This window comes from Thunnus thynnus, chromosome 17 (assembly GCF_963924715.1).
Source record: "Thunnus thynnus chromosome 17, fThuThy2.1, whole genome shotgun sequence".
In the NCBI taxonomy this organism is placed as follows: Eukaryota; Metazoa; Chordata; class Actinopteri; order Scombriformes; family Scombridae; genus Thunnus; species Thunnus thynnus.
The window spans coordinates 29,756,459-29,780,610 of NC_089533.1; the positions used below are offsets into that span (position 1 = coordinate 29,756,459).

The window sequence follows — 24,152 nt, forward strand, 5'->3', positions numbered from 1 at the left end:
AGAGGCAGTGTTAATTGTGTGTTCTTATCAGCATCAGTTGCTGTTGCTTAGCATTTAGCTCTTAGCTTTTGCTATTGTTTGTTGTGTTGTAAACGGACCGCCGTGTCCATTTCTCTGTTTACTCTTAGGAGCATTTTAAGTTTGCTGCCTGTTTAGTTGTGTTCACCACGCTAGACTGTTTTGTGTTTGTCCCGCTCAGGACTACTGCTGTGTTTGTGCCATCGTGAGCGAGAAAGTTAGTTGCTTTGTCGGTCAGAAACCAGACAATGTGCGTTACAGACTGCCGTCCATACGCACACTGTCTGTGGACAAAGCCGCTTCTCTTCTTCCCACGATCGCTTTCTTTCCTTCTTCCCTCTCTCTTCTGACTAACACATACACACGCGCGCGCACACACACACACATACACGCACCGACAGCTTTTGCACATCTGATGGTCGGATAACGTCGGACAAAGCTTCGCTTTGTTTTTCCTTATCCACCATCAGACATGTGTGTTTTACACAGAAGTGGGTGAGTGCAAGACGCCGTCCACCAAGCGGCGCCGTCTTGCTTCTGTCTAACCAAGACACCGCCACATTTCTGCCATCCGGTTCTCGCGCGACGTGACTTCCTCCCATAGTCACGTCCGCGTCACAGACCGGTGACGTCATCACATCAGGCACCGTCGCCATCTTGTCACACACACGCACGCACACACACACACATGCATTCCCCTGCATGTGTCCAACCCTGTACATAGCTGTTGTGTTTTGTTTGGTAGGATTAGATTTTAGAATAGCTGTTTATTGAATGAAGCATTTGTTAACTTTGTTAATTTTGCTAAGTTTAATAAACACTGTTATATCTTTAAATAGAAGTTCTTCTGTCATTATTGTGTGTAATATTGTGAAAAGTGAAGGAGTCAGAGCTCGAATTCACCCTTCTTTGTTCATCCTTGAATGTTGATATCTCTCAGATATTAACATTCTAGGTGAACTCCCATTTATGAGACTACCTTGTTTGGTTATTGGTCCCGGTTTCCGGGTGGTGCCCCGTATTTGTTAATTCATATTAATAATTCTATTGTCATAATTAGTTAATTATCTTTGATAATTGATAATTATTGCAAATAATCAACTGTGTTCCTCACAGATCCAACAGTTGGTGCCTGAATCATTGATTAAGGTTAACAATATCTTATTTTCATAATTCATAATTATCTATGATAATCATAAATTATTGCTAATAACCAAACGCACTACTGCCCGTCCCAACAGCTTTCTGTAGCATTCTTTGTCAGAGCAGAATTAAAGAAGTCTTGCTGAAAGTGCTTTGCTGTTTGACCAGCAGATGATTGAGGGGATGCGAGATGTTCTCCATGATTTTTAACAGTTTGTGCAGCATTCTCCTCACCACAACCAGCTCCAGTGTCCCCAGCGAACAGCCAGCCTTACTGATTAATTTGTTCATTTTGTTAGTGTCCCTGCCTATTGCTCTTGCCACAACAGACTGGTAGAAGATTTGTAACATCTTACTGCACACATTAAAGGACGTAAGTCTGCTCTGTTCCTTCTTGTAGACAGACTCTTTCCAGTCCAGTCTGTTGTTGAGGTATCAAGGTGGATTAGCAATCAGACCTGGGTATTTTATATAATTTAAATGGTCTCTAAAAAGTTATGTGTCAACCCATACGTTGTGACATGTCCCATGTTTTTATATCTTAAGACATCTTCTTATTCTCTGATCTGATCCTGTTTTAATTTGTTGTTAACTCAAACTCAATACAACAGCTACAAAACTTTAAAAAACTTTTTAGTACAGTTATATAGGACAGAAGCATTGTAACAGTATTTTTTTTAATGTAAACCCTTCTGCTTTGCTGTATTTGGCTTTACTTCCACATTGTTTGGGGTCTCACAGACTCCACTGCTGTATGAGTAAAAATAAAACCAAATTTGATGAAGCATTATTAGAAGTACTGCAAATCCCAGTTACAGATACAAAGCAGATAAATATCTATTGTATTTACAGTAACCAGGTTTTACAGCTGTGGTTTGCAATCTAATGTATCATTTTCTGATTTCTGAAACATGTCATCAGTTCAATACCACGGTTATTGGAGAAGGTCCTCAAGGTAACAAGCTAATAAAACAACATTAATTCTGTTGTTGAGCTGTTAAGAGGTATCAGGAGACAAGAACTAATTAGTACCAGGAGTGCCAGCTGATTGCTCAGTTGCATCCATTATGCTGATAATGCCACACTGCTTGTAAGATACAACACATATAACCAAATTAAAAAAAGGTCACACACTCTAAGATTCTGCTGATGATTATACCACCACTTCACCAGACCAGCTGGCTTTATCAGCTGGGCTTGACCCCAGCCTTGTCTGTTGAAATGTTAATTTCAATTAACATTATGGAATCCTGTATGGAATCCTGGAGTGTGTGACCAAATTTTTCAGATTTTGTGGCTTTTAATGTGAAACATCTGTACAGGAATTGTTGAGACTTGTTTACTGTAACCCTATCATCACATATCACTGAAAAAAAGAAGAGGAAAGTTTTTGTTAAAAAGAGAAACTCATCAGCAGAGTAGTTGGCATGTGGAATGTACACACCATCTCACCCTCTCAATGCTTTTTACCCAGCTTTTATTAACGATTGGTCTTTATTTGTTCTTATGAGATGTCATTTCACACAGCTCAACCAGCTGGTGTACTGTACTTGAGTGAGGTTATGTTATACGTCATGTGCAGTCATATAAACACACACACCCTTCATGTTGCTCTGAGCGATAGGGTAAATCCCCACCAGGCGGAGGGGCCTGTAAAGAGCTCTTGGCAGGGAAGATGAGACACTTTGACCTTTCACCAGCTGTGGCTTCTAGCTAGTTAGATAAGTGAGCTCTGTAAAGCTATATATGCTTCACAACAATGACATTTGTATAACTTGCGGCTCATCCTCAGGCAATTTTTGGGTTTATGGAAAGAAACAGCAGTAACAGCAGAGAGTGTGCTCTTTACAACCTACACCAGTGCAGAACATCTTCAAGTTTATTATGGATGTTAGACCCTGCTACTGTGTAAGGTTAAGTGTTAAAAATGGTATTTAATGACAAAAATGCACACGTTGAAATAAAAGAAACACCACAAGCTTTTTATTATCTTAATTTTTCAGTATTATTTACTTCAATATTTGATAATGGGGCATGGATTTAATTTAATTTAATTCAATTATAACTCATTTGAAAGCCTTGTTCTTAGTCTCTCTCACCCAACCTAGAAAACTTAACAGCCAATTCTATTTGTTATAGTGTACCGTCCTCCTAGCCCATACTCTTATTTCTTATTATCTGAATTCTCAGAGTTTTTATCAAACTTAGTCCTTAGTACAGAGTAATTATAGCAGGTGACTTTAATATTCACGTGGATGTCGATAACAATAGTCTTAGCACTGCGTTTATCTCATTATTAGACTCAATTGTCTTCTCTCATAGTGCAAATTAACCCACTCACTATCTTACCCACACCCTCGACCTTGTCCTATTACAGGATTACACACCATTAGACAAAAATGTCTTCACTAGATGTCTATCTGATAGTGCTGTAGCTAAGCTAGCTAGCTATGAATTCAGTGCCTTCTATCAATACTACAGAGGACTCTTATGCTAACTTTAGTCCCTCCCAAATTGATAATGCTGATAGTGCTGCAGGCTCACTGCAAATAACACTTGACTCCATCACCCCTTTAAAAAGGAAGGAAATAAAACAGAAACCTCCATGGTATAACTCCCAAACCTGCAAATTAAAGCAAACATCGCAAAAATTTGAAAGGATTTGGCGTTCCACCAAAGTGGAAGAATCGCACTTAGTCTGGCAAGATAGTCTTAAAACACATAGGAAGGCCCTCTGTAATGCCAGAGCCGCCTATTACTCAGCATTAATAGAGGAGAACAAAAACTGCCCTAGGTTCCTTTTCAGCACTTTGGCCAGGCTGACAAAGAGTCATAACTCTATTGATCCATGTATTCCTATAGCTCTCAGTAGTAACAACTTCATGAGCTTCTTTAATGATAAAATCCTAACTATTAGAGACAAAATTCATCACCTCCTGCCCCCAACAGGCTCTGATTTATCCACAAACACAGGAACCTTAGCGATAGCTATAAAACCTGATATATATTCAGACTGTTTTTCTCCAATTGACCTTCCTGAATTAACTTCAACAATTTCTTCATCTAAACCATTATCCTGTCTCTTAGATCCCATCCCAACTAGGCTGCTTAAAGAAGTCTTACCCTTAGTTAGCACTTCTTTATTAGATATGATCAATCTGTCTTTAGTAACAGGCTATGTAACACTGTCCTTTTAAAGCTGTAATTTAACCTCTTCTTAAGAAGCCTACTCTTGATTTAGGCATTTTAGCCAATTATAGACCTATATCTAATTTTCCATTTCTCTCTAAGATCCTTGAGAAAGCAGTCTCTAATCAGTTATGTGACTTTCTACATAAGAATAGTTTATTTGAGGACTTTCAGTCAGGATTTAGAGCATATCATAGCACAGAGACACCACTGGTGAAAGTCACAAATGATCTAACTGTATCGGACAAAGGATTTCTCTCTGTACTTGTCTTGTTAGATCTTAGTGCCACATTTGACAAAATTGACCGTCACATCCTATTACAGAGACTGGAACATTTAATTGGCATTAAAAGAACTGCATTAAGCTGGTTTAAATCCTATTTATTAGATCGATTTCAGTTTGTACATGTTTATGATGAATCCTCCATGCATGCAAAAGTTAGACACGGAGTTCCACAACGTTCTGTGCTTAGACCAATACTATTCACCTTATATATGCTTTCTTTAGGTAATATTATTCGGAAACACTCTTCATTGCTATGCAGATGATACTCAACTATATTTGTCAGTGAAGCCAGATAAAACCAATTAGTTAACTAAACTCCAAGCATGCCTTAGGACATAAAGACCTGGATGACCTGCAATTGTCTGCTACTAAACTCAAACAAAACTGAAGTTATTGTGCTTGGCCCTAAACACCTTAGAAACACATTATCCAATCACATAGCTACTCTAGATGGCTTTGCCCTGGCCTCCAGCTCCACCGTAAGGAATGTGGGAGTTATCTTTGATCAGGATATGTCCTTTAACTCTAACATAAAACTAATTTCAAGGACTGCCTTTTTTCACTTACGTAATATTGTGAAAATCGGGCATATCCTGTCTCAAAAAGATGCAGAAAAATTAGTCCTAGTTCTAGGCTGGATTATTGCAATTCCTTATTATCAGACTGCCCTAACAAATCCCTAGAGACTCTCCAGCTGGCCCAGAATGCAGCTGTACATGTACTGACAAAATCTAGAAAAAGAGATCATATTTCTCTTATTTTAGCTTCACTGCATTGACTTCCTGTAAAATCCAGAATTGAATTTAAAATCCTTCTCCTCACTTACAAAGCCCCTAATAGTCAGACACCATCATATCTTGAAGAGCTCATAGTACCGTATTATCCCACTAGAACACTGCGCTCCCAGAATGAACTTGTGGTTCCTACAGTCTCCAAAAGTAGAATGGGAGGCAGAGCCTTCAGCTATCAGGCTCCTCTCCTGTGAAGCCATCTTCCAGATTTGGTCAGGGGGGCAGACACCCTCTCTATGTTTAAGAGTAGGCTTAAAACTTTCCTTTTTGATAAAGCTTACACTTAGGGCCGGCCAGGCTTGCCTAGGACCAGCCTCTAGTTATGCTGCTATAGGCCTAGACTGCTGGGGAACTTCTCATGATGCACTGAGCTCCTCTCTCCTCCTCCTCCTCTCCATCTGTATGCATTCATGTACAGTTAATGCATGTTAGTAATTTGCTTCTTCCCCAAAGTTTTCTGTGCTTTCTCATCTCGCAGGAAACCCCGGGATCCAGGCTGTGGACCTTCGCTGCAGGGGTGGTGCAGGGACGGTGGGGCGGTCCTGTTGGTGTCCTTCTCTAGCTATTGCTGCTATTTCCTATTGCTAGTCATATCTCTATTATTATTATTGTTATTGTTATTATTGTTGTTATTCTGCCTCTCTTTGTCGTTCCCCCCCCCCCCCCAACCCACCCATCCCCCTCTCCTCCTCTCTCTTTCTTTATCTCTCAACCCAACCAGTCAAAGTAGACGATCTGAGGTTTCTTCTCGTCGCCAAGTGCTTGCTCATGGGGGAATAGTTGTCTCTGTAAATTAAAGAGTACGGTCTAGACCTGCTCTATTTGAATAGTGCCCTGAGATATAATGTAATTATACCATGGTCTGGGTGAATACTCTTTTCTGATTGGCTGGCAGGTGTGCGTTAAAACCATGTATCGCACACGTAGTTCAGCTCAAGTTTTATCACTGTTCTATATTAATCCGCTACCCAACCTGTAACAATAGTAACATTAAAGAGCACAGCTGTCAAACCTTACTCCTTATGAAGTTTTGAAGAATGCAACACAGCAGAAAAAAAGAAATGGAGAAGAAAAGAAAGAAACCAAGTGAAAAATGGCATAAAGAACTGACACCTGAAGAGCTTAAAATGAAAGAAGAAGAGAGGGATGAGATTAATACAAAAAAGGCAACAAATGGGCAGCTAATATACTGAGAGGCTTTCTCTCCCAAAAACAAAAGAACACTGATTTGGAGACATACTCTGCGGTTATGCTTAATGACACCTTATGGGAATTTTATGCCTCTGTTCAGGATGGTGGCAAGTACAGTGTGGCAATTTGTTATGACAACGGTAAGCTCTTGTCTCATAACCTTTCGATTTTGAGTGCAAAACTTTAACCAAAAATGTGAATGCTTGTATTTTCTATTGCTGGAAAATGACTTTGGTATTAGTGGGATAATCAACTTGTACGTGTGTGTTAAACAGTTTTAAGGCACTTTGTGTCGAGTGGTTCTTTGCCTCCATGTTGTGCCTTAAAACCGTTTAACACACACTTACACGTTAATTATCCATTACATAATACATACAATAGAATCTTCATAATATGCAGTAATATAGGTAACCATTTGCATAAGATAATTATTTTTTTCTGCAAAACATGCTCAGTATACATAGTAAAATTTGTATACATAGTATACAGTATATATGCAGTGTACATAGATACATACTTTTTTTTTTTTTAAATGCACTGAAAGGTGCACCAGTGTTACAAATTAGCCTATAAGTACACTTGACATTGAGTTTCAAATGCTAAATGTTTGCACATAGCCTTGTTAGTTCATGTGTTTACTACAAACTCCACAAATAACACACCCAGTCATTCTGAAGAGCAGTGGAAAGAGAAGTGGTCAAGGAAGATAGGAGGCAAAAAACAGACACATAGCTTAACAGCAACAACAATTCCTTGAAATCCTGGTTCAGGACAAAAGACGGAAAAGGGATGCATTTTAACATAATGCAGTTACAAGTTAGTCATTTCAAAGCTGGTTTTCAAAGTCAAACATTTCAGTGTAATATATTCAGTGGTATTTAACAACATTAAAGTATTCAGTAGTGATAAAATTTCAAAGTGTGGTATTCAATTGCTGATATAACTCAAATTATTATTGCAATTATTTGCTTCCATAGTTGTGTATTAGCAGCACTTCAAAAAATGTCCTGACAGATTGTGTAAAATGTTAGGGAATGATTTAATTTGAATTTTTTAACTTTAATTTATATCAGCTTTTGTACATCTGAGTACAGATTCAAAGCAGAAGACTGTGAAGCTCTCAAAGTTCCCACACTGTGTGACATTGAGGTTACAGACTTTTAGTTGTTAAAGCAAGCCCAAAATCATGCCTCTAACTTTAATATATGAGCATCTGTAATTTCAGTGTCACAGATAGTGTAGGAAATTTAAGGCTCAGATTTCTCTCACAGTTGTTGACTTTGAATCTGAACTAACTAAACAACCTTTTTTCTCAATCTTCAGTATTGTGCAAAAATTCTGTAAATTATTGATAAACAGTGTGGAAGGAGAGGCAGGAAACAGCTCTAAACAGTCTCAACCCTTTATTGATGTGCAATACAGGGGATACAAACTCAAAACACAGATGTAAAACACAGGTAGGGTCAAGAAAAGTAACTTTGTAACCCACCTCTGTCTCTGTTACACTGTCCTTGCCATCCCTTTCCTCCTTGCTGTGCCCTTGACTACATGCTGATTCTCCTAAATTTTTTACAGCAGCAGATGCATAATAGTGAGATAAATGTAGCCTGTGGAATTAGATGCCACACAGGACAAAATTACTTCAGGGGTTCTTGTAGCTTTAATTTTATTGTTGACAACATTTGCAACAGGTCATTTTAACAGTGTGTAAGCTACTGAGTCCTTTTAGAGAGCAGCTCATGTGCTTTCACAGCTGGTGGCAGATTTAACACAAAAAATGATCTAAAAGAAAAATAACAGAAACAAAATACGGCAGTGGGCTATGACTATCAACAGAAAACAAAATAGAACCAGACAAATACATAGTTAACAGCCATAAACCCACAAAAATACCCTGTCAATGTACAAGGTATACTCGCAAAGTACACTTAGGCCTACATTTTTCACAAGTTTCACCAACCCCACGTGGCACTCCCTGGAGATTGCACAACTCAGTACACTGCAGTGGCGGCTGGTGACTCAAAAAATTGGGGAGGACAGGAGGAAAACCAACATGGCATCTTACAAGAAACTGCATCAAACTATATCATTGTCCCACCTAATGAAATCGGAGGGGTGGGGGGCAATTTTATATGCCAATAAAACAATTTGCTTGAGTGGTGAAAAGGCTGCTTCTTTAAAGACATTTAGCATATACATAATGTCTCTAAACAAAGAACTGCTCATTTTAGCCATGGAGTGGATCAAATGTCATTTTACCAACAAAGTGAAATTCAAATTTATAGTACTGTTCTATTGTGACAACAAATTTATGTTCTCATTAAAAACAGACAACATATCACATGATTTACACATGTTTCCTATATATTTTCTTAGTATACAGAAATATATAAACTAGCACAAAGCTTATAATGTGATACAGGTTCAGATCAGTGCTGAATACAAGAAAGATTGAACACTAAAAACATTCAGATCTATAAGTGTAGGTTCACATCAGAAAGAATTAATGCATGTATCAAATACATGACTTACACACTCTGATCTATGTGCACGCCATACAAAATATAGTCTACAAAGCTGACATGTCAACACTAGGGGTGTTAACATGAACACAAAACTCACGGTTCGGATTGTATCACGGATTTGAGTCACGGATCAGATCATAATTAGATCAGCCAAAAAAAGGGGGAAGACAAATAAAACTTTGTTTTCTATTTATCTGTAACACACTTACATCAAAACTTGATAACAAACATTCACCGCTAACGCCAGTTAGCAGCTAGATGCTAATTACACATCAAACAGCAGGTAAACATAACTCAAATGTCACAGACCCGTTAGATGCTGGTTTGATTGTTGCTCTTCAAAATTCCTGTTAGCGACATGCTGTCTGCCCATGACTTGTACTTACAGCAGTTTGTTTACTTTGTCTTAAATGAGACATTAAATTTTGCAATTAATCTACAGTTCATATACCTGCCGAACCGTAGGAGGCGATCCGTACGGATCACGGATCAACTACAATCTGTTCATTATCTGACCACTAATTAACACTTCTTATTCTAGTTACTTTAAGCTTATTACTCAATATACGGCCCAGCTTAAAACCGAACTAAAGAAACTGTCAGAAGCAAGCAGCCAGACCTCCTGCACTCATTCACTAATCACACATCAACAGGTGATTGAACAACCACTCAATTAAAAACGAATGAATGCGTGAGTCCAGACAGCTCACTGTAACTTCAACAAGCAAACTACCCACAACATGTTATATGATCTCTGCTGCATTCTTGTTAAGGAGATAAAAAACACAAAAAAGCCTCACAGAGTCATTTAACCATCAGAGATGAAATTAGCGACCAAAGAGACAGAGAGAGAGAAGCTGTATCTGTCGTCTTCTTTCTTTCATGGAGATGAAGTATTCATGTCATAACGTCCATTTGTGACTGTTGGTCATCTGGTATGTTAGTTAACAGAACTTTATGGCTGCTGCTTAACCAGTCTGATATCATTAGCAACAATGACAAACAAGCTAACTCTCCTGGTTGTTTCTCCGGTTGCTTCTCTCTCCAGCCTCCCCGCCAGCATCCTGCTGCACAATCCAGATAATTTCTCCCATTACCTTAACAACAGTCCTTAACAGTCCTTCCATGGATGTATGAAGAGTCCTTCAGGCTGCTACAACAAGCTAACTGTTGCATTGGCTAACGCAAGGAGCTATCCACTGCTGCTAATCTGCCTTACAGTGGAGAGAACTGAAGATGACATCTGGAAACTATCATTGGACCAACTCGATGTCAATATTGCATTCTGGTTGTTGATTGGTCAGGGAAGAGAGCCTCCCTTGGAGCGTCATTTTACGTGTCCTGGCCAATCACAGATTAACATGAAAAAAAAAGAAATACATTGAGTCCAATATAAGAGATCCCGCCCTGCGGAGGACCCCCCCCCCCACCACTTCACACACTTTTGATCTCCCTTTTGCCTCTCAAAAAACAGAGGAGGATCAATCTCCTCTGTCTCTATGGACCAGCCTCCACTGGTACACTGTCGTTTACCTTCAAACAGAGTTCAATAGAATGTAAAAACAATACAGTTTCTCTAGTAACAAAATACAATAGCACGGTGTGGCTTTATGCACACTAACATTACCTTGCTATGCAACTGAGAATACAGTGGTCGACGTCTGGTGCCAAAATTCCCAGGACATCAACTCCAGGAATGTCTAAATCAAACCATCTCGTTAAAAAAAAATTAGGTATTTGTACAGGGATATTTTACAGTATGTTTGTATTTACCTACTACTCTACACAACAGAGTCACAGCACTCTAATTTATTGTTATTGTTATGATTGTTGTTCTTCTGTCCCCCCTCCCCCTTTCCCTCTCTCTTTCTCTCTCTCAACCCATCCGGTCAAAGCAGATGGCTGCCCACCAAGAGCCAAGTTCTGCTTGAGGTTTCTACCCGTTAAAGGGGAGTTTTTCCTTACTGCTGTCGCCAAGTGCTTGCTCATGGGGGAATTGTTGTGTCTCTGTAAATTAAAGAGTACGGTCTTGACCTGCTCTATTTGAAAAGTGCCTTGAGTTGACTTTTGAGTTATTCTGACTGCAAGGCAAGCAGTGATAGAAGATCAAATCATTTATGTACTGACAAACAAGAACCAGACCCATAAAACTAACATCATGCCTGCCTGTTAGGGATATAAACAGTTTGGCCCTTTAACTTACTAACTAAAACATATATAGCATATACATACATATATGTAAACACTGATAGGAGAAGCAATATTGGTGGGTTAAGAAACAGAGACCTCAGGACAACATCTAGTGAAGTTGGCTGCTAGCCAAGTTCTACAAACTTTTTTGGCTTGCCCCAACAAATTCTGAAATAATGAACTTCAATTCAACATGCGACATGCTGCAAACAATATTGTTGTGCAAGTGATGTCTGAGTAATACAATGTCTTGGTGTTCACCTCAAACCTGCATCTTATCAGTCAGCTTTCTCTCTGCCTCTTTTGCCTCTGTCTCTTTTTACTGGAAGGTGTGCACGCACATATACACATGCACAGAGTATCTTCTTTTTTCTTTTGTGGTACACCACTAGGTACTAGTACAATCAAGTGAATCAGTGTAATTAAACACAGAAAAGTAACTGACAGTGAAACTGTATCAATGGCTGACAATTTTGTTGGGGGGGTCAAATTTCCCTCTTTTGTACATTGGGGGGACATGTCCACCAGTCCCCTGTGACAATTACACCCATGCTCAGAATACAAGAGACTGCTTCATGTACATGTTAAAATAGTAACAAAATTACTTTTTCATCCTACTGTTTGCAGGATTTATAAATTCCTTTTACAAACCAGGTTATCATCCTGATTTCATCTTTTTTTTGTTTAATGTACATATTATTCCAACCCTATTTTATTATTATAATACTTAATTTCCCTTCCCAGCACCTTTATCAACATGTCTCCATTTTATACAGCCAACCCTTTGTGGCTGTGTATTGTGTGGCCTCCTATCAGTGCATAGACTGTAAAAAAAAATATGGAAGTAGTCACTGTGATGTCACCCATTGATTTGTGAACTGCCATTTTGAAGCCTCGAAACATGTTTGCCTATAAGGAAAAGAGAGAAGTAACAGACTTCTTAAGGTTTGAGAGGACAGTCTCCCAGGTTCTGTTGTTAAAACTGGGTGAAAACAATAAGAGAGTTTAAGAAAAACCTTGCATTGCAGAACCAATCCAAGGTCTTTAGGGTAGCCCTTCATACTGGGGCGGTGAAATGCAGTTCACTACAGAGGAGAATGGGGCGGGGGGGCATCATTTCCGGTAAGGCGTGTCCTTGACAAAAACGTTTGTTAGTGGCCGTTTTCATCAAGCAACTACCGTACATTTAGAAATCCACAGACTTTGTTTGGTGGAGATCTCTGATTGTCTGATATCACAAGACTAGCGTGAGATTAGCAAATCTGTCTATTTTGCCAATCCAGGTGTCAGAACTCATAATCATAGAGTAATATATTTGGTGTGCCCAAATATTTTTTTCACAAACACACAATTCACACATTTTTACTTGTGTATGCCGTGAAATGCTGCACTGTAGGCTGAAAAGGAGAGCAGAGCTGTAAAACTAGCAGGCTGAGGTGTACAAAATGCAGTGGAGTCAAGAAAGGATCAGTATTTGATCAGTTTTATATAAGCTGATACATTAAAACATGCTTGGATGAGCCCCGACACTGATGTTTAGGATTGGCATGGGACATCTCTTACGACCACCTAAAATTCTTACAAAAACATTTTGCCCAGTAGACTGGTTATGAGAGTACCACATAGCTACAATGTCTACAGTTCAATTCCGGACTGTTGTTGCATGTCATTCTCTCTCTCTACCTGTTTCCTATCCAACAGTTGAATAAGGCAAAAAATGTAAAACAATCATTTTAATCAACTTTCATTAAACCTGAGCTGCTCACTGCATTGAGTTTCAGTGAGTTTCAAGACTTGACAAAGGAGGAGTAGTTGGAGCTGTGTTTCTAGATCTGCGTATAGCATTCAACACAGTCAGTCATGATGTTTTAATATCAAAACTCTCTAAATTTAACTTCTCATCTAGAGCTCTTGCATGGATGTCTTCATATTTATCTAATAGGATACAATGTGTTAAAGTTGGTGACACACTGTCCAGTAACATGAAATGCACAGTGGGTGTTCCACAAAGGTCAGTGTTAGGTCCCCTTTTATTTAGCCTATATATTAATGATCTCCCTCAACAGTGTCATGATGTAGAACTATAAATGAATGCAGATGACACCATTGTGTACACACAGCTGAGTTAGCTGCTGCTAAGCCAACAATTGCATTAGAAAGGATCACACATTGGCTTGATAAATCATGTCTGAGACTAAGTGTAAACAAGACAAAAGGTATGTTTTTCTCTAAATCTATGGTACTATAAACTATGGTTTATAGTTTATAGATTATAAACTATGGTGGTACCAAAACTATGGTACCACCTCCTAACACTGATATTCTCATCAAAGGTGAAAAGACTGACATAGTCACTGACTTTAAATATCTTGGTGTGACACTGGATCCAAATTTGAACTTTAAGAAACATGTTTTAAAAATGGTTAAAACCATAAAGTACAAATTTTAGACATATAAGAAACTGTCTCTCTTTGGATGCAGCCAAAATATTTATGCACGCTATGATTCTTTCCCATATGTCTTCTGGCATCACATGTTGGGGGCAGGCTGAAGAAACAGCCATAAAACCTCTCGAGTCCTTTTACAAACAAATCTAAAAACTCTGGACAACAAGCCAATGCATTTCCATCACCGTAGGGTACTGGAGAAATACAATTTACTGAGCTTTGAGAATTTTAGATTATTCTCAAATTTGTGCCTAGTTTATAAAATTTTAAATGGTTTGGCCCCTCCTCCACTATGTGACTTTGTGTACACTCAGTAAGTTCTATTAGACCCTCCAGAATATCCTCTATACAAGATGGTACCATACCATTTCGTCGCACTGCATTTGGGCAGTCAGCTTTCTCTGTGAAAGCTACAACTCAGTGGAATGCCCTACCTGATGATACGAAGAGCTGCAGTTCCATCAAGACATTCAAAACCAAATTAAAACATCTACTAAAAACCACTCAGCTCTGTAACCACTGAATCTAAATTTCATCTTTGGTCTTCTCATTCACCCAAATAACCTTTTAATTTGACAAGTTTACATTATTAATTTCTAGTTGACGTTGTGGGTGTAGCCTATGTGATGTGCTACTGAGTGTAGCTCTGTATTTTGTACAATGCATGTTTTTTGCTTTGTACTGTTTGTTATTGTGCTGTTATATGTTTTAATTTTAAGGGACTGCTTGAAGCTAAATCTGGTACAGTGCATCATTTATGTTAAAAACTGTACACTGTCCCAATAAATAAATACAATACAATAGAACACTATGTTTCTTAATGAGACTATAGTACTCAACACTATGATAATCATAAAGGAACAAGAGATAAAACTGAAAATTGTAGACCAAGAAAGGATTTAACATAAATATGCTGCACAATGCAATTTACCCCCAAATCTACTCAAGTTTGAGAATTGGGTCTCCTTTCCTTTGGATCAATTTGGGATAGTTGGTCCAGTTGCTCTCATATCTGTTCACCTTCTGATCATTATCATCATTTTTTTTCTCTTTTGAATGGTCAGATCTATGTCACATTTCAAACTGTTTCAAAAGCAGGAAATCAAACATCAAATCTCTAAAAAAAATGTTTTCCTTTTTTTACTTCCTTGAACTAGATGTTCCCATAATTGATTGCCATGAGATGTGGGTCTTTGGAGGCTGTTGAAATCTGTGTAATTCCACAGGTAAGATGTGTGGTATATGGATGGAAGTGTGGTCTGTAGATAGAAATTAGGGACTGGCCACTGTGACTGTGTCCACATGGGATTGTTATATGTGTGTATGTGTAAGCCTGTGTGATCTTGTGTCTTTGATGTGCTGTGTGTGTGTCTACTAAAAGAAAGGTTCCTGTCAGAACAAGATGTGGGTTTTTGACATGTGGTGATAAGCTTTCAGAAAGAAAGCACAAGGGAAAACATTTTTTTTCCTCACACACACTAATACACACACACCCATGAACAAAAATGCATACACACTAACCCTGCACCGTGCCTTACCAACAGCAACAGCGATCAGAACCTTGATGTGAGCGTGTTTCTCAGTGACAGCAACAGCACAGTAAAATGTGTTTCTAACCATGATAACGTGTTGGAGGTTGGAGATTTGTGGAATGTTATTAATGACAAAACTAACTAGAAATGCATTTCCTGCAGAAAATGCGTGTGAATGCTGAAAACTGCAATAAATCACAAAGCATTGCTGAAAATACCAAACACTTGTTCAGGATCCCCATCTGTACAAATAGAACTTGATTACCATGGCATGTTACATTTAAGAGATTTAGCAGTTAATAAGTAGTATGGCAGTGTTTTGTTTATGACCACAAGGTGGGGCTACTGGTGCCATGATTCAGTATGTTGTGCAGATTCTCATGTAAAACCTGTGTACCAAGTTTCATTTCATTAAAGACAGCAGAATTGCTGAAATATCAAGTTATAAGGTTACTTTAGTGCCCCCTTTGGGTAGAACTTTATGAAATCTTACACACGTCTGTAAGGTCACCTTGTGTATGACATTTCCGAATTTGGTCGCAATCCGATTCAGTTTTGAGGAGTTATTGACCATTAAGTGCATTAAGCCACGCCTTCAAAAGTTTGCTAACCAATAACAGACAAACCGTAAGTGATATCTGAAAACAAATGAATAAGTTGTGTTTGGGGTCCTTTAAATATGGTATGTACCAAGTTTGGTGAAGATTGCATGAAATATGTGCCAACAGCAGCAAAACATATGTTTATTAAAAAAAACAAAATGGCGGAATTAATTTACAGGCGCAAATGGGCGTGGCCTATATCAATCTAATCAGCATCATCCAAGGAACATACTGACCAAATACTTATTTGATAGGTCTTACGGTTCATGGGTTATTAGCCAAAAGGCTAAATGTGTAATAACTGACCACATGGTGGCACTATTGGTACAATGTTTTAATATGTTTAGCACTTCGACATGGGACACCTGCACATCAAATATGAACAGTTTAGCACTTTTAGTTTTTGAGATATTAGCTTTCAAACATTCCTCCCATAGACTTCCCATTATACATTTTAATATTTTAAAGAATTATATAAAATCACTGGAATATGCTAGAAAGCTGAAATAATAATAATAATAGCATAGATGTCCCTAAAGAGCTGAACATTTTGATATTTGAATGGTTTCTGTCACTCAAAGTATGGAGGAGTCGAAAGCTTGCAAAAAACATACGGAAGAATAATGAGAAAAAAGATTTGGATAACAAAAGTTAATCTGCAAGTCAGGATTTGAGAGCATTAAAGAACAGATTTGTAAACTTAGGTCACAGTTTAAACACAAAATCCTCTGTTTCCTCCAGCTGTTTTGTCAGTTTCAAAAATATCAAAATAAAATAAGACAATAAAATTGTGAGATTGTAATTTTTTAATGTCCGTGTTTTATCTTTCAGCGGAACTTTTTTCAGTGCCTATACTTGTTTCAGTGCCAATACAATGTTTTCCAATACAAGTGTTTCAATGCCAATGTTTTCTTTTTCAGTTCAGGTATTGTTTTGAATGCCAAATTTTATTTTCGATGGCAAAATGTAAATGTCAATGTTCTGGCCCCATACCCCAATACATACATAACCAATCCCAATTTAAGGAGAGAAAGATTGTTGAGAGACATGCAATAGCCTGCCTGTTCAATAAGTGAAAATAATGTTATCTATCACATGTGAACTAGCAAACATGATAAAACACGTGTTTGTCTGTCTAACACCACAGCATTATTTTATAATGCAACAATGTGTCTGCCAGATACAGTTGGTGAGCACAGGTTTTGTATAGGTCACTTCAGGCACAATGGCACCAAACCTTGCAACCTCTCCATGGGAACAAGGTTCCAACACCAGTCTGCTGTTTGCCAAAACAGTTCCAGCTGATTAAGTTCTCCTAAAACAACAAATTGTCATTTTTACATTACTGTTTGTTTATGGATGAAACAAATGAGATACAATGTGTTTATCTGCCGCTAGATGTACCTTGTCACTTTGGACAGAGCCAGGCTAGATATTTCACCGAGGCATAAGATTGCTATCCATCTTCTCATCTCTCTCTTGAAGAGTATTTTCCAAAATGTTTAACTATTCCTTTAACATGGGGATAACATGGTCTCTAAAAACCTATTTTTTTAACATCCTACCATTATTACATCCCACCCTCTCCTCTGTCACCACTCTTTCACTCTCTCTATCTCTGTGAGGGAAATTGCTTTTATACTTGAGCTGCCCTTATGGTTCAGTTCAGACATCCTGCAGAGGAAGCTCATATACATGATCTAATTTTTCTGGTCATTACTGTGAGCAGGTGAGGGTAGTAGTAGTAGTAGTAAAGTGTAGCTTTCCTTTCATTCTAGTACTTGCAATATCTGTGGAATTTCCTCGTGGAAGTTTTGATTTTGCATAAACGCACAGCATTGTTATATCGCTGTCAGCAAAAGCTGCATTCCAACTCCTCCCTCCTCAGAAAAAAACTATGGCTCATGCATCTGCCTGAGATCCAGAAGTGCAGTGGTAACAGGGAACATCACTGCTTGGAGCCACAGATTGACAAAGCTTAATTCCTTCAAGGTCAAAATACCTCTCTGTTCTTCTCTGGCTCTCACAAGACACAAAGGAGCGCACACACACTCAGCAGTGTACGATTTTATCAGACAGGAGGGAATCTAACAGAGAGAGGAGGAGGCAGAAAAAGCAGACTGAGAGATTTGATTTGTCTCTTGTCACTGACCCTGTCAGCTCCATCATCACAACCCAGTACACCTACTGTTTGTTTGTGTCTCTGTTTGTGTGAGTCATCTGCACAGGCCTGACCGTCAAATGGCAGTTTGCCTCTGAAATGCGCAAACACACACACACACATGCATATACACACAAGCCCTATTACAGTATTTCACCCAGCTGTGTACATCCCCTATCCAATAACACACCATGTAGGAAAAAAACACATGCATACACACACTCAGAAAAACTTGCAGTAGAATGGCAGACAGTCACCTGTTTTTATGATTAGTTTTCTGACATTGTTACTGAGAGAGAGAGAGAGAGAAAGAGAGAGAGAAAAATACAATATGGGGGAACGAGACAGAGTATTAATGTGTGTGTAACTATGAATGTGTGTATTTGTCATATAAAATCTTTGTAGCTTCACACACTTTGGTAATGTCTTGTCTGGATTCTTGTCCCAAACACAGCACAGAAGCTGCTCATATCAAAGTTTAAAACAATCTTCACTTAAATGTTTTTTTCAGTTCTAGATTGCTGCACAGAGTGGAAATCTGAGTTGGACTTCCTGGCACAATCCTGAATTGGTTTTGCGCCCAAGGAATGCAATTTGCATCAAAATCTATCTCAACATCAGAGATGCTGGAAGTAGGGGTACGGTAACTGCAAGGCAAATAAGTTTACTAAACAATCAATAAAAAACTGTTTTTTGAGAGTAGCATTTTAGCTTAAGCAGTCAATAAAACATGGTTGTTCTTTAAATGGTTGAAATCCACCCTTTGTTGTTTTTTATGATATTTGATTTCATTTTAGAACATTCAGTGTATTTTCTGTGTATCTGATGCAGAAACACAGAGGACGTGATGTAGCTAGGCACGAAGAATCACAGATAATAGTGGCCGGTAATGGATGTGTTTCTAGTATGTTTCCTGCTGCCATGCAGGCTCACTTTGGTCTTAGTTACAATATATATATTATGTACAGGTTCACTGTAAATTTCAGATGCTTTGTATGTTCAGTGTTTTAAACTTGGTGTGGTGGTGATGGTGCTGGACAGTTAGATATGGAGCTTGCTCCCCATCTCTCAATTTTCTGTCTCAGGTTATACGGCATATGGATTAATTATATCATTCAGTAAGTTATGTCATTTCTTGTTTCTGTCACAGATCTGGCAGTGTGACATGCTTGGAGTGCGGTCTTCACTGAAAGCCTGTTTGTAAAGCACTGCCTATGGCCTGTTCAGAGTTACTCTTGAATGTTTTCGGTTTCTCTCTCTCTCTCTCTCTCTCTCTCTCTCTCTCTCTCTCTCTCTGTGTGTGTGTGTGTGTGTGTGTTTCTGTGTCAGTATGTTTTACTGTATGTGTATGTACAGGGATACACACATGTATATGTATGTATGTCTGTATGTATGTATCAGTGGCGTGGCTGGTGACTCAAAAAATTGGGGCGGACAGGAGGAAAACCAACATGGAATCTTATGACAAACCACATCATACTACATCATTGTCACCCACCCGATGAAATTGGAGGGGTGGGGGGCAATTTTATATGCCAATAAAACAATTTGCTTTCAAAAACAAAAACTTCTGAGTGGTGAAAAAGGCTGCTTCTTTAAATACATCTACTGTATACATAAGAATAAGAAATGCGATTCGATTCCCGGCTCCTCTGGTCTGCATGTCAATGTGTCCTTGGGCAAGATACTTGACCCCAAATTGCTCCTGATGGCTGTGCCATCAGTGTGTGAATGTGTGTGAATGATTAGATTTCCTCTGATTGGCAGGTTGGGACCTTGCATGGTAGTCCCTGTACCCATTCAGTGTATGAATGTGTGTGAATGGGTGAATTTGATTCATAGTGTAAAAGCGCTTTGAGTGGTCGGAAGACTAGAAAGGTGCTATACAAGTACAATCCATTTACCATTTTACCATTTAGATTAATCAATGAATGAAAATGTTAGTTGCAGCTCTACTTCTGAGCTCAGTCTGAGAAACAAGTAACTATTGTGCAAAAATAAAAACACCTCACAGTTGTTTTTAAAACAAAGAATAAATAAGTAAATAGGACAACAGATTTACATTTTATTCACCACCACTGCTACAGATCACAAAAGCAAACTTGGAGCTCAACTTTCATCCATCATTCAGTTCTCTCTGGTTTCTGTGATCATAATCTCAAAGAGCTGCTAGCATGCCTACTGAATCTTGACAGCCACATGCGTATGGTAGTTGTGCATGAAAACACCTGCACTCATTGTTTTATGTGTAATCCCACACACCAACGTCATCTTGATGTGCATGATTGCTGGTTGTTGCAACTCAGGACAAGTCATCAGGATACACAGTGGTGGAATGGAATTGAATGGTGGAATACATTTACTGAAGTACTGTACTTGAGGTTCTTGTACTTTACTTGAATATTTTCATTTTATGCTACTTTATACTTCCACTCCACTCTTAACCGGAGATGGAATATTTAGGGCAGCAGAATTTCAGCCTGATTCAATGGCATCGAGACATGAGAGAAGATCAGACAGACAGAGAGGCATGAATTCAGGTGGAAATAGAGAGACAGAGAGACACTTAAAAATCAAGGTACCTGAGAGACAGACAGACAGCGCTGACACATAGAATTTGACAAAGACATCAGGACAGAGAGATGAAAGACAAAAAATGATTAAAGGATAGAAACACAAGGAAGTGTAGATTTAGGGACACCAGAGACAGTGATGAAAATAAATCCTGGACTTCATTGTTCTATCCCTGAAGAAATCTGATATGTTGTATTTTTCTAAATATATTAAAAGGTTGTCAGTGAACCAAAACCAAAGAAAAGAGTGAAATCCACAGATGTAAAGATGGAAGTAAGGGATGAAAAATATAAATTCATATTGAAAGGAAGCAACGAAGGAAGAATGAGGGCAGAGTAGAGGGTGTCAAGGCACTACCTAAAGCTCAGTGTGGACAAGAGTGAGCTTACTTCCTCAGGGGAAAGGATGTCAACACTGAGACCTGTCCATCTTCACTGATATACTGTGATGATGCCAGTTATTGACAAATATTTGAAGCCCTTTGAGTACTAAATTTTACTAATATGCATCATGTATATCATCAATCTGTAAAATTTTAGTTATTCTAATGCTCTGGATAGAAATGATGGTTTTGTTTAATTTAGCTCATGTTTTCCTATATGTGTTCTATCCACATACCCACAAAATACAACAAATACACCCCAAAGCAAGCCCTACATATGGACACAGACTGAGCTGGGCATCATTTGAAATATGGTTCTTTAACTGGAATCAGTGTCCATATTTGCCGCCTCAACCAGTGGAATTTAGAGTGGAAGTGCTAACCTCTGCAATAAGCTCCCTGTCTCAGCTTGCATCCAGTTCATGACTGGTGAAGGGAACTCCTCCTTCACTTACCCTGTGGTCGCTCACCTCAGTTGAGGTCTACCTGCTCTGAAAGGCCACACCAGATAGCAGGGTGAAAGTCCTGCCATTAGCCCCCTTTTGGCCGCATCCCACTGCCTCCAATCTCTCTTTGTGTATTTTCTGTGCCGTTGGAGTCTCAAAGTGATGAATTGTTCAAATGGAGATATTTTGGTGCACACTTTCAGACAGTCCTCTATTAATAATGTTTTGTTGGAAATGTACACAAAAGGGACTGAAAAAAATAAATAAATGAAGCAAATCAAATAAATCAAATGAGCACTCCCTTTTACCCACAAAACACAGAATTAGTAAAAAGAGAGCTTGAGAGAGACCACAAATCCTCCCCTGCTTTTAATATCTTCGCACACCTGGCCAATAATTCAGTGAAGTCGGCATGCGTTTCTGATTGTTTTAGAACATTCAAAAATTGTAGGATGCAGCCTTCAAAATTCCATCCCCAGAAATGTGTGATTTTTTTGATGACAATAAGCTCTTGTCCCTAGGAAATTGAATTCAGTTGTAGGTGGCTTTGAACAAAGAGTCCACCAAATGAATGGGATGTAAAGGATTGAAGAAAGAAGGGAATAAAGAATGACAAGATTAACTTAAGCAGAGGGGAAAGAAAGGAAAGGGTATGTTGAAATGAAAGATGGACTGAAAAACATACAGTCAGACACACTGATCTTCTGACAGAAGATTTTTTCAAGGGCTGAAAGTGCCACACTCTCCCTCATCACTCCTCCTCCTTCCCCACATATTTCCTTTCATCTCTTCCTATAGCCTATAGAGTCCTATAGAGTCCTGCATTGGGTCGAGTACCCACAGTTACTAGATGGGTGACCTGCAAAAAAGTGATTTGGGTATTTTGTCTTAATTTTATTTCTGGGTAAAACAACGAACATGCGGGTCATATTGTGGGTGTTGGATAATAAATATATTAAAATATTAATAATTCAATTTAATGTTTAAATCCTCTGACCTCTGCACCACATCAATCTGTTCCGGTCCTTTCCAAATCCTTTCCGGTCACCTTTCATAAAATTCTAATCTTAGTCAACAACAAAATACATTAAATCTGCTTTGTGTGTCGGCACCTGATTCACTTGATCAGGTGCGTTAGTAACAGGAACGTTAAATGTGATGTGCTGCTCAATATTTTGAGAATAAGCAAGAATATCCATTTAAATTGTATTTCCTGAATTACCCTCATTTTAAAATATATTATCTTAATTTCACATGTATGACATGGCCCAAACTGATTACTTTAAATGTACTGCCTAACCAAATTATTTAATCAGTGCTGAAATTATTGTGTGCAGAGGAAATTTCCAGGGAAATGAATGCTGAATTTATAAAAAAAAATTTTTTAAAAACTCTCTCATAGGAACTCTTGAGGCCTGCTTTCATGTCATATTGTTGCACTGGAAACACTGAATGAAATAAAGCATTCACATCAGCCTTGCATATTAGGGTGGATTTTAAATTTCTTAGATAGTTTTCTTAAATTAAGCACCAGGACACTTCCAACTTGTAGCAACATGTAGAGGTGTAGTGGTGCATATACACAGGTATACAGCTGCATACTTACCTAATCATAGCCACACATATGTAGCAGTGCACATCTTGCATAGTATGGCTGAGCCAGTCATGTTATCATGTCTATGGCATTAACTGCACACAGGAGACATTTGTTCCCTGACTTTAGCCTTTAAGGCAGATTCTCCTTCTAGGCAGTGTACTGCCCTGGATGGAGCACTGTTTTGAGGACAAACTCTAGGAACAAATACTGTTTCCTTCGCAGTTGTTTGAACGAATGAGCTTCATCTAGGGGTATAAAATGGTGGAGGAAATAATAAAAACACAAGTAGCTAGCTGATCTTGCACACACACAAATGTAGTGAAACCCGCAAGCTGGTTCAGGCAGCCCAACTGACATCTGCTGCTAAACTCACTCACTCAATCACATGGCTTGGAAAGCCTGTTTATTTCCCTTTTAAATGGTGCCACATTTGTAAGGAGCATGCATTTGTGGGATGAGCCGCAGAGCTGAGTATGTGGGTTGTGTCCATGAAAAATTTGCCAAATCTTCTTTGCCAATGCCAAACAGCTTATTCTGCCATTGACTCTTGTTTGGTGTTTGGTGGATTGGATCATTGAAGTTTGAAGAAACAAGACATATAGGCAATTTAATAATTTATTCATTTAATAAACAGGAGCCTCAGTAGCATGTGGAAGAACCATACACAGCCACAACAGCCTGGCACCTCCTCCTCATGCTGATCACCAGCCTGGTCACACACTGCTGTGGGATGGCATCCCATTCTTCAACCAGCATGGTCAGGACTGCTGGCAGGCCATTCCATCCTCTCCACTCCCAAATTCTGGAGGTAGTTTCTGATAAACCACGCTCTGTGGGGGCAAGCGTTGTCATCTTGGAGGATAGAGTTCGGTCCCAGACTGTGGAGATATGGGATTGCCACTGGTTGCAGAATCTCATCTCGATATCTCTGCATTGAGATTGCCTCCAATGATGACAAGCCTCATTTTTCCAGTGAGGGAGATGCCACCCCACACCATCACACTGCCTCCACCAAAAGATGTTACTCTATCGGTGCAGCAATCAGTATAGTATTCTCTGCGTCTTCTCCACACTTTGA

General features: G+C 38.8%; 1 pseudogene; it reads left to right on the forward strand.

Annotated features, from left to right (window-relative positions):
- Positions 1-3,230: 3,230 nt before the first annotated feature.
- Positions 3,231-5,714, forward strand: LOC137200802 (uncharacterized; annotated as a pseudogene).
- The last annotated feature ends 18,438 nt before the right edge of the window (positions 5,715-24,152 follow it).